Source organism: Mustela putorius, unplaced genomic scaffold, assembly GCF_011764305.1.
Source record: "Mustela putorius furo isolate JIRA1106 unplaced genomic scaffold, ASM1176430v1.1 tig00537350_pilon_pilon_pilon, whole genome shotgun sequence".
Taxonomy (NCBI): Eukaryota; Metazoa; Chordata; class Mammalia; order Carnivora; family Mustelidae; genus Mustela; species Mustela putorius.
This window is the reverse complement of record NW_025422471.1, coordinates 15,984,149-15,996,830: the sequence shown is the minus strand read 5'-3', so window position 1 is coordinate 15,996,830 and position 12,682 is coordinate 15,984,149.

Genomic DNA, 12,682 nt, shown 5'->3' with positions numbered 1-12,682 from the left:
TCACTTGGGAGTGAAAAATCGACTGAGCAGTAGAGCTATGACTTATATATTTCTGTGCACCTATTATATGTCAGTATTACCTTGTTAAAAAACAAAACCTCACCAACAAAACCCTCAGAATAAGAGCACTTCACTGACCTGTTTCTGTACCTGAAAATGTAAATTGACTAAAAATTGACACTTAAAAAGATGGTTAAGGCTACTGCTAAAAGTTCAGATAAAACTACCTAAGCACCAAATATCCATTTGAAATTAAAAAGTATGCCAGTAATTTACAGATATCTCACTCACACCCACACATTAAGTGTCATTCCTTTTCTGCAGTACCAGAGATGATTATTTATAATTATTTAATATTTGCTGTCAGTTTGTATCTTAAACATAGGACTAAAAATATTGCTATTATTTTTTAAAGATTTTTAAATATTTTTAAAAATATTACTATTTTTTTTTAAAGATAAGATTTTTTTAAAGCTTATTTGTTATTTGAGAGAGAGTGAGAGCGTGAAGAGGGGAATGGAAAGAGGAAGAGGGAGAGCGAGAATCTCAAGCACTCCTCACTGACCACAGAGCCCAACCAAGGGGCTGGATCTCATGACCCTGAGATCATGACCTGAGCCAAAACCAAAAGTTGGATGCTTAACCATCTGAGCCATGCAGGCACCCTGTGAGTAAAAATATTACGAATCAAAGCTTATGATTAACAAATATTGAAGAGAAGGGTTATGATTTGTCAGTGATAATCTAATAAGATGTTCTAAAACAGTAAAATGATAATAATCTAGAAATGATTTAGCTACTGATCCATGACAGAGGCCATCAAAGTCTAATCTTCGGATAATTACAGACAAAGAAATATATAAACAAGGGTCATAGGTGTCTAAAAATTAAAAAATAAGATATGATACAAACATTTAATATTTAAGATAAAGAATCATGGTGGTTTATAATAAAGTTATAAGTGATGTGTTAGTTTTCCATTGCTGCATAAAAATTATAAATTGAGCAGCTTAAGAACAGCACAAATTTATTATGTCACAGTTTCCATGGGTTAGGAGTCCAGGTATAAGTTAACTGAGTCTTGAACTCAGGCTCTCTCAGGTTGGTAATTAAGGTGTCAGTTGGAGCTATAATCACTTCTGAAGATTTGGGGTCTTTCAAACTCACCGATTACTGGCAGAATTCATTTTCTTAACCTTTAAGACTGAATTCTTTGCTCTTTGCTGGCTGTCAACTGGGGACTGTTTGCAGCTTTCTAGAAGCTGCGCACCATTCTCTGACATGTGGCCCTCTCCACAATACAGCAATTCCGCAAGAACAGCAGAAGTATCTGTCCCTTAGTTGGCTTTGATGAAATTTTATATGACATAATCTAATCAAGGGAGTGACTATCCCATCATAATTATAGGTCCCACCCATATTCAAGGTGAGAAGATTCTACGGCTTGTACACAAAGGAATGGGGATTTGGGTGGTCATTTTTGAATCCCACTAACCCCCACATGTGTACGTTGGTCATATGTAAATTCCCAACATAAGGAACATATTTTGGTACTATAAAAATCCACTCTGCTATAATATGAAAATTAGAAAAAAATGTGAGAGAGAAATTATTTAAAGGAGAAAGAGGAAGAAAAATTGTGATGGCTCACTGTTAAAAATTACAGAGAGAAAACAATGTAAACAAAAACTACATACATTTAACATTATCATGTTAAAGTTCTGTGGGTGGCTCAGTCCCCCAGGGTCCGGGAATCAGTCCCCAGTCAGGCTCCCTGCTTGGTGGGGAACCTGCTTCTAGATCTCCCTCTTCTACTCCCCCTGCTTGCGCTCTCTTTGCCAAATAAAATAATAAAAATCTTAAAGAATTCATTAGAGATGGAGAAAAACCATGCGGGACCCTTAACTACAGGAAATAAACTGAGGGAGTTGGGGGGATGGGGTAATTGGGTGGCAGGCATTAAGAAGGGAACGTGACGTGGTGACCACTGGGTGCTACACACAACTGATGAATTAATTGAACTCTACATCTGAAGCTAATGATGTATAATATGTTGGCTAATTGAACTTTAGTAAAATAAAATATAATAAATAAAATATTTAAAATATAAAAATAGAAACTCATTTGGATTACCAACATTTTTATTTTTTACACTAAAATAGTTCATTTTAAGAGAACCCATGCAAGAATGTCACTGAATTTTTCTGGTATTTTAAAGAAAGGATAACTCTAGAAATCATTTGCCAGAAAATATGAAGAATTATATTATAGATAACTTACCTGCGAAACATAAGCTGTTATGGAACTTGTTGAGTAACTCTAAGCATGTGCATGTATCTTAGAGTTTAAACTGGATTCAACATTTCTAAAATAAAATGCAGCATTTTCTTCCCTGAAACAATTCTTCCTTCCTAGTTTGTCTATTTTTGTTCATGGCATCACCATCCTTCCAGTCACTAAGAATAAAAACTTCAAAGTCATCTTCCATGCCCTTCCCTACCGTATTCCTATAACAAATAGAGTCACAATGTTTAATATCATTCCCCTTGTTCATTAAATAAACATTTACCAGGGGGCCTGCTGTCTTTAGGCACTATGCCAGGCACCAAAACTGCCACAATGAGTAAGTCACCAGTGGTTTTACAATGTTTCCTGTAATTTCCATTCTCACTGCACCTGCTTTATCTCAAAAGCTTAACTTGTTGTCCTGTCTCAAAACTCTCCTTATACCTAGTTTGTTCTGCATACTACTGCCAGATGAATCATTCTTTCTTTCTTTCATGGGCACCCCTCTAAACTGTGATCTAAATGCTAGGATGACAGCAGTGAATAAGACAGCTGAAGCCCCTAGCTTCAGAAGTATATTTTCTGGGGCAAGAAGAAAGATACATATATAAAAAAAGCATTTTGTATAATATCTTGGAGTGGCAATTATCCTATAAAGTCTTTTTCCCCATGACACTGTCTCAATTTTCATTTGTTCTTAATAATTAAAATATAAGTCCTTGATGTTCAGAACCATCCTCAATGTGCTTTTTCCTCCTTTTGATGAAGGACCCTCTTGTTAGGCTAGCCTTCTTAGTTCTTCATTTTGCTGCTTCCATTCTCATGCCTATCTTTTTTCCCTCTCTTCTGGCTATCTTTTTCCCCCACTAACCGATTATACCTAGTTATTTTCACATTTGCTGTGAAGTCTTTCCTGACTAATTCAAACCAAAATGCTTGCCCTCTTCTGACCTTCCCATAATATTTCTTATCTGTAACCATTGCATTTTTTTAAACACATATTTTCTGGTAATACAGTCAGCTGCATTTTTGCAGGTATGTATGTGTATGTATTTCCACCAGATCCCCAGCTTTTTTAGGGCAAAACTATCTATTTTTTATCTCAGTATCTTCAATACTAGTTCAACAAAGATATGGATAAACTTTTCCTTCTCTAGAATTAATCTCTAACTAATTATTAGAACTAATTATTCAGTGTAGTTTTTTTTTTTTAAGATTTTATTTATTTATTTGACAGGCAGAGATCACAAGTAGGCAGAGAGGCAGGCAGAGAGGGAGGAGGAAGCAGGCTCCCCACTGAGTGGAGAACCTGATGTGGGTCTAGATACCAGGACCCTGGGATCATGACCTGAACTGAAGGCAGAGGCTTTAACCCACTGAGCCACCCAGGCACCCATGTAGTTTGTTTAGACAGTAGTTATTCTCAAATAATGAAACCATTTTGTATACTATTTTTTCCTCAGAAAGGGAAGAGTACTTCATGTAAAAAAATTATAATCATGAATACAAAAAAAAGTGAAAGGTTTTTGAAAAAAGTATTGATAAATTCCTACTGGAACTACAAAAATAACAAGACATCTGTCCAATCTATTTTTGTTCTCCAGAGCATACTCTTTCTAGAGTTTTGTAATCTTCAGAGCACCATGGCATTGACACCATGGTCTCTTACCCCATGATAACTATGTGTATCAAGCACTAACCATTCTCCAAGCCCTGTGTTGGGCATTTTATAAAAATATTAATCTTCAAATATTACCCTCATCCTGTGATAGACACTAATATCTCCATTTCACTTAGATGAAGACAGACTTTCATTACCAGCAATATGGCAACTTATCTCCAAAAAACCTCCAAAAAAGATACACAACAAATCCTGGTAAAATAAAACAAATATCCTTTACATGCATAGCTGAGCTTGCCAGAAAGGAAAGGAAATCCCCAGAGATAAAAAGTGAAGAAAAAACTAAAAATTAGAGCTAAAAGTGTGAACTGATGGTAGAGTTGTCTTAGGTTGGGGCATGGGAAGTATTCTTGTTTATTGTAAGCAGAGACGTACAGGGAGGCAAAGCTTGGATGAGGTAAAATGGGGGGTTAGACCTGAGACTCTTTGTAAACAGATGGACTCACACAAATCCAGCAAAAGGGAAGTAGAAAAAAACTAACCCTATAACACCAAAGACAGAAAAGCTCATAACACTGCATTCTGGGTCAGAAAATGAAGTCTCCTCAGAATTTGCCTTAGGACAACATTTAGATTTGAGATTAGTATGTCTCTCTAAGGTCTAGAAAACTTTAAGCCAAGAAATTCCCAGCTTTGGGAAAGCTTTTTTTTTTTTTTTTTTTTGCCAAATTCTTGCCTTTTATTTGGTTAAGGCCTACACTCTTCTCCCCATTGTCTGTTAATATCAAAGCCAATAATATTCATGGGAAGAAATGCAGAAGCAAACACCAAATCAGTCTAAAAAGTGATTCTCTTTATCCTTGGTAATATTCTTCTCCGTAAAGTCTATTTTGCCTGCAATTAATATAGCCCCACCAACATTCTTATGGTTAGCATTGGCATGGTATATATAATTTTCTGTACTTTATCTTTAGGTTTTATAATTTAAAGTGAGTGTTTTGATAGATAATGCATAGTTAGGTCTTACTTTTTGGTCCAACCTGTCCAATTTGCCTTTTAATTAGCACGTTAGATATGAGGAGACTGTCTACTGATCTCTGGAATTCTCTCTCTCTACAGCTCTCTTCCTGGATATTCTGATATGTAATCTTTTGCTTTCTTGGTCTTCCACATTACCAATTCCATTTTTTTCACGTCAAAAAAACGGCTGGGCCTTATCTGTGTGCCCTTTCCCTGGAAACCCTCCTAATCATGGATCTTACTTCATTATTTCTCATCTCTGAAAGAACATTGTCCTCATTGCTTACTGTGTGTTGTCTTTAAAAACTGTTGTTTCATATATTTTGTCCAGAATTTTAGTTGTTTCAGGCAGGAGGGTAAATATAGTCCCCATTACTCCATCTTGCCCAGATGTGAAAGCACGAAACATTCTAGAAGGACATCATGCAGCATTGCCACAAATAAAGCTCTGATTTAAATGCACTGACAATCCATGATTACAAATTACATGGGAAAATCATCCATCATCAGTTGTAATCAACAAACACAACAGCATGGTTAGAACCCAAGAACTTTAGAAAGTAGAATTATTAGATATTGACTTCAGCATAAGCATGTTCAAATGATTCAAGATTAAAACAATTTGGAAAAGCAAATGACATTCTCAAACAGTATGAGGCAATTTGGGGGGGAAAAAAAAACAAATGGAACTTCTGAACTAAAAAAAATGTAATCATTGAATTTACTATGAAGAAATAGAAGCTATTATGTTTGATTTGCCTAAAATCACCCGCCTTGTATGTGGTAGATCTGAAACACAAGTGTTCTAGGTAAAAACAACGTCTGTGATCTTTTTATCAATCCTGTGTCTGAATTTGGTGGAAAGATGAATGAGCAATGAAGGTTTCCACCACAGAGAGTCTTCTCCCAGTCTTTGATTTAACATCAGCTAATATTTGAGTCACTGATAATGAAATTAATTCAACTTCTTTTTAAATAGTGATCTTAAGAAGCAGCATCAACACACATAACTTTAGGCTAACATAAGTGAAGCTCATTTTATTAAACTGAAAGTTGAATAAAACTGGGTCTACTTTATTTCAACTTCAGATAGACTTATGTCAACTTAGAAACACATCCTAAATAAATACAGATATGACTCTAAAAGCATAGTATGCATATACCAATCACTCTTCAAAACTTCATAAAAACCTTCTTTATACATCTTCTTTTCCCCCAAAATTCCTTGTTCTCCCTGCCAGCCAAAACAATACAAATGAAAACAAAACACAATCCCCTTCCCCACCTTCTTACTGTTTTTTTTTCTCTTATCTATTCCTTCTGTTTGCCACTTCTTTGTTATTTAAAATGAGTCATTTTATTTTCCAGTTCTTTTCATTTACATCTTTGTGACATATTTGAAAATGATTTTGATTTTTTGATGTATCCTGGTCCCTCTCAGCCATTGTCTATTTTTACAAATTTTTTTCTTTTCTTTTCTTTCTTTTTTTGGGGTCTGGGGAGAGAAATGAAGACAATAAACATGATATAACATTTGGCTTCAATCACCTACCTACAAGAGGGATCTGGTTTGGGAAGAAACCATACCACATTCACCAACATTTTTCTCTTGTTCTTGTAATTACATTTTTGCAGAACTGAATATTGATTTAAAAAAATGAAGCTATAAGATTAGAACATTTTAAGTGAGAATTCAATACAAATGTAGCTTTAATGAAAATCAAGCTGTTTCATGTTTCATTCTTACTTCATTTCAAATCAAAGAATATTTGAATCTCAGATTTGAAATGGAAATCAAAGGATAGATATATGATATTGAATATTTTATATCCTTTATATAATATGGTATTTAATGTCTTTTATATTTGTTAATTACTTAATTTGGGTCCTTAATAATCTAAATGTCATACTGTTTATATTTTAGATTCTAAATTTGCCTGAACAGCTCAAAATATTAGTGAAGAGAAGGACCCTTTGTTCACAGAAGAAATAATAGCTACAAAACTATGACATAATGTCCTAAAAGTTGGGGTGTGATGTTGACTCATAACAACTAGTCAGCCACACTCATGGAGTGATGTAACACAACTTTAGTCTAATGGAAAGACATTGTTTTCAAGAACGTTTGATAGTTGTCTTCAGATTCATTCTCTATTACATTTTGAAGATTTTGTCCTGTTCTCTTTTCAGGCTTTTCATTCCTCTTGGGTAGACAAAGATTATTTCCAAATGCTTAGAAAATGATAACTTTATTTCCAGGTGTTAATTGATATGAATGCATCCTTCTGAAGTGAGCCCTCCTTATCTCTTGCTGGAAGCCTCTCTCCCATTGTTCTAAGAATCTTTGTACAAAGTAAGGCATAAATGACCAATAAATATTTAAAATTTCACTCTTTTTTGTTTTTTAAGATTTTATTTATTTATTTGTCAGAGAGACAGGCACAGCGGGAGAGGGAACACAAGCAAGGGGAGTGAGAGAGTTAGAGAAGCAGGCTTCCCACAGAACAAGCAGCCTGATGTGGGGCTGGATCCCAGGACGCTGGGACCATAACCTGAGCTGAAGGCAGACGCTTAACGACTGAGCCACCCAGGCGCCCCTAAAATTTCACTCTTTTCATTATGGAGCTTTTCAAATATACATAAAGAAGAATGAATTGGAGGATAAACCTCCAAGTACTATCATCACTCATCTTCAACAAGTATTCATGTTTGCCAGTTTTGTAAAAAATTATCTTTTCTCAAATCTATTAATAAGGGTTCATACTATTTTAAAGGGAGTCTCCCTGTAAACTTATGTTCCTAACCTAGATCATAACTATGAATGGTTGTATTCTATTTCTATCTGTAAAGAGAATCCATTCAGAGGGAAAGGGGATATATGAAGCATAGCTCCTCTCCAGAAAGCAAGAAGTGATTCCTTCCTTTGTTAAACACACAGAATTTAATTACAAGAGATCTCTGTGTAGCTTTTAAAAGTTGTAGTGCCAGAAGTCTCTTTGACACCCCAAAATTTTCGACAAAATTTTAGATAAATCATCATATTTCACATATATTTATGGAAGGTTCTTTTTTTTCTCTTTGGTATTTTCACTCTAAAGTGGATGTTTACATAAAGTGGAGGAAGGAAGAGGTATTTCTAGCAGGTTGTTCTTGATCTCCCATTATTCAAACTTTTAAGTATAATAGAAGCTTTCCCTGAATGCCAAAGATAATTAAAATATGAGAGTCCTAATGTTACTTCCTCCTTTTAATAATACCTCACCCTGAGAATCAAAAATGTTTTAAACCCGGGTAAGTGTGTAGTGGGAAAAAGAATGAAAACAATGACTAAGTGTATGAAAGGATGAAGTTATATTTAGAGAGAAAGAAAAAAAAAGGTGGATGACTATTTCACTCCTTATACCGAAATAAATTCCAAGTAAGTTAAAGATTTAAACAACCTAAAATTGGAAACCATAAAAACACCAGAAGATAATTGGAAGAATTTCTAAAATTGGTGCAATAACGAAGAAGGTCTTTTTAACTGACACGAATCCAGAAACCATAAAGGAACCCAAGTGGATCATAGGTCATGTTGAGTTGCACGGGTGTCTGGGAAAAAGGAGAACAGGATTGCTAAAGAGTGGCTTGGAGCGGGTGGGATTCATTGTTCAGGCTGGAATCATTGCCATCCTGAACAAAATCAAAATTCAGGTAGCAAGAAAGGAGGTAGGAGGAGGTTCATGGATAAACAAATACAAGCTCTGCCATAATCGTGGTGTTCTTTTCCTACAGCATCCATAAATCTTGTCCTAGCATTGCCTGGTTTTATCTTCTGATATATTTTTTTTAATTAAGGAGGTAAAAATAAATGCTGATATATCAAAAATTCTTTTACATAATTTATGAAATATTTTCTGTAACAGAACATAAGACTAATATAAAGTTTTTAGAAGTAAGTATTGTTGTTACAACATGTAACAACAGAACAGTTTTAAAGAAAATATTTATCTAGTCTATATTAAATGAAATAAAAGGGTAATTTTTTAAAGCAATTTAACAAAAAGAATATCTCAAATCAATTTTAAAAATAAAACTAATTACTAAAAGGGACAGCAAATTGTTTTAGATGAAAACGAATCACAAATTTTTAGCTCTTGAATAAATGTCAGAACTTTTCTTTACATCAGATGAATGATATAAAGCCTTTATAGTTATAGAATATAGAAAAAAAATAATACATACAATCACATAATCTTCCAAAACTCATTTAATTAGGTGAATTTATTCCTATAATATTATGATAATTGGTTTAGTAGAACATTTTAAAAAGCTGAACATACTATATCATCTAAGAATGAAGGTTATATAAGTAGCATATTGTCCATGATCTCAGTCAGAAAGCTCAGGAAATAAGATCATCAATACATAATGCATTTAAGAAACTTCAGGCCAAAATCATCTCATGCCTTGGTGAATGCCAAGTCTTAAAAGACTGAATATTTCACTTGAGTAAAGCACAATTTTAAATAAATCAAGCTATATGCGTTGGTCATAAATTTTTAACTGACCAGGAAAATAACATGGAACTGTATTTTTTTTAACCTACTATATTTGTTTTGGTTTTTCTAATTAAAAAAAGAAAATCCTTGATGTTGGTTCAAACATTTCCAAAGCATAGAAATTTAATGGATATCCTTTTTACTAGCCAAGATGTTAAAAAAAAAAAAAGTTTATACTAAATAATGAACTACAGATTCAGAAACCTGCATCAGCTTTAAGATTGTTAATAAGGCAATGAGGAATGTCAAAACTGAAAATAGAAAATCAATTCAAATACCTCAGTCCAAGAGAACAGAATCCCATCCCAAACTAAAACCTAGTTATCTATACTATTGTGATCGTCAAATTTTGTCTATCACTGAATGCATTTTGACCTAGCTATGGCTATGGAGACAGTTACTTAGATAATTCAAAATTTAAAGGCTTTTTTGTTCTTCAATAATCTTCATAAACTTATGGAAGATAGTTTTGGTTATTTCCAAATGGTAGCAAAAGTTTATTTATAATTCAGATTCTAGGCTATATAAACTTGTAGGATTTCTTTGATCTATTAATGTAATCCTAAATTACCATTACTTTTCATAGTATTTTATTTTGTTATAGACCCTTTGCCTTTATTAGTCAACTTTGCTTCAGTAACAAATGATCCCAGAAGTGTGTTACTTAAAATAACAATTCCTTGCTCACATTACATGTTTATCAACAAGTTTGCCTATGGTTTTGCTCCAGTGTATCTTCCTGTTCTGGGACCTTGACTGAAGGAATAGTCTTTGCATAGAACATTCTTTCCTTCCTTCCTTCCCCCTTCTCCTTTTCCTTTCTTCCTTCCTTCCTTCCCCCTTTCCTTCCTCTCTTTCTACCTTCCCTCCTTCCTTCAAGAGAGAGAGTACGTGCACACATATGAGCCTGGTGGGGGGTAGAGTGGGTGAGGAGCAGAGGCAGAAGGAGTATGACAAGCAGACTTTGCACTGAGTGCAGAGCCCAATGCAGGACCCTGAGATCAAGACCTGAATTGAAACCAAGAGTTGAGCACCCAACTGACTGAGCCACCCAGGCACCCCTACAACATTCTATTCTAACGGCAATGGGAAAGAGAAGATTATTGACAGAAATATCCAGTGGTGTAAGTCATTTCTGTTTATATATCATTGGGGAAAGCAAATCATGTAGCCAAACCCAACAATGGGGCTACAAAGTATACTCCATTGACAGATAGGCACTCCAAGTCACATGCTAATATGTAGGTATGTATAGTCTTACAGATAAGCAGAGAGCAACTCCTGATAAGTACAATCTACCAGTGCTATCTTAGGCTTACATATTGGAATCATTAAAAAGCAAAGAACCAAAAAAACCTCTGTCTTCTTTGCTTCTCATATCCAGTCAGTTACAAACCCCTTTCAGTTCCTAACTCTAGTTGACTCTGAGTATTGTTTGATCGGAAATCAATTTGAGAAGGACCTGTGATCCAAGATAAGTTAGGTTATACTAAAGGGGAACATGGTTGCTTTAAATGGGCTCCAATAAAAAGCTTCATAAAAATTTTGTCTTAGTCTTAGTCCCCTGAAAGAACTTACAGATGTGATAATGGATTCCCTGACAAGTCAGATGAATTATTGTAATAATTATAAGAGAAACCAGAAGGTAAATGTTGAATACATGTTCTGACTGGAAGAGTACTGTGATATGTAGTGTGACTTTGGCAAGTAGTTTAAACAGTCAGGGTTCTCCAGAGAAACACAGCCAATAGGCGATGATAGATAGATAGACCGACAGACCGACCTTTCTATCCATAATCTATCTATAGATCTCTCTCTCTCTCTCGATAGACAGACATAGGTACATATCTTGAGAGAGATTTTTATTTTAAGGAATTTGCTTATACAGTTGTAGAGCTGGCAAATCTGAAATCTGAAATCTGAAATGCAGGCCAGCAAACTGGAAATTTGGTAGGAAATTTGGTAGGAGTTGACACTGCAATCTTGAGGCAGAATGTCTTCTCCAGGAAATTTCAGTTTTTGCTCTTACAGCCTTTAACTGATTGGATGAGGCCTGTGCACTTTAGTGATGGTAATCCCCTTTACTTAGAGTTAACTATTAACCACATCTTCAAAATACCTTCACAGGCACACCTAGGAAGAATTTAATTAAATAACTGGCTAGTATAGCCTAGCCAAGCTGATACATAAAATTAACCATCACAAATACCAAAAAGGTAGAAGAGATAGTCAATATATTGTATTATATGATGTGGATTTTAAAAAAAAAAAGTCAAAACTTAAAGAATGGTTGTATAAATATGTTAGTGGGGAGACTTGACAAATATTCATAGGGAAATATTTCAGTGATAATTATTGTACATACAATGTTTTTCAACAGTGGGATATGAATTTCCAAAAATTCTAGCTCCTTCCTTCTTCCCTTTTTTATCTGTTCTTCTTTCCTTCCACAGAGATTTATTGAGCACTTAATATGTGGAAGATACTGCCCTAAGCAAGTAGAATACAGTAGTTAATACAGGCAGAAATCCTGTCCTCCTGACTTATAATCTACTTGTGGAGGAAGCTAATAAACAAGTAAACAAATAAAAGTATGCCATAACTTCAGGCACTGAAAAGCACTATGAAGAAAAATCAAACAGTGTAAGTGGAAGGATTTTGTTGTTGGAGTGGTTAGTGAAGAACTTTATGAGGACACGATATTTGAGCAGTTTTTGATGAGGGGAAAACATAAACCAGGCAAAACTCCATTGAAGAGTATTTCATACAGAGGGTATAATAAGTCTAAAGGTTCTGAGATATTGGGATTCTTGGTATATTCCGGAAACAGACAGACATTCAGTGTAACAAGACTAGAGTTGAGAGGTAGAAGTGTGAGGTAGGGTCTGAGGTTTAAGAGAGGCAGAGGCCAAGTCATGTGAGGCCTTATAGATTATGGGAAGAAGTTTGCATTTTATTGTGTGTGATGGGAGAATTTTAAAAAGCAATGTGAAGTGATTCGATTTGCATTTTAAAAAGGTAATTCTGGCTACTGTGTGTACGATAAAGAAGAGGAGGAAAAGTGGAAGCCAGAAGACCATTAGAGAAGTCGAGGTAAGAGATGATGGTGGCTTAGACTGGGATGGTCGCAATTAATATTGAAATGCAATGAAATAGAGGACATATTTTGAAGGCAGAGCTAGGAGGATGCACTGATAAAGTAAATGTGGGATGT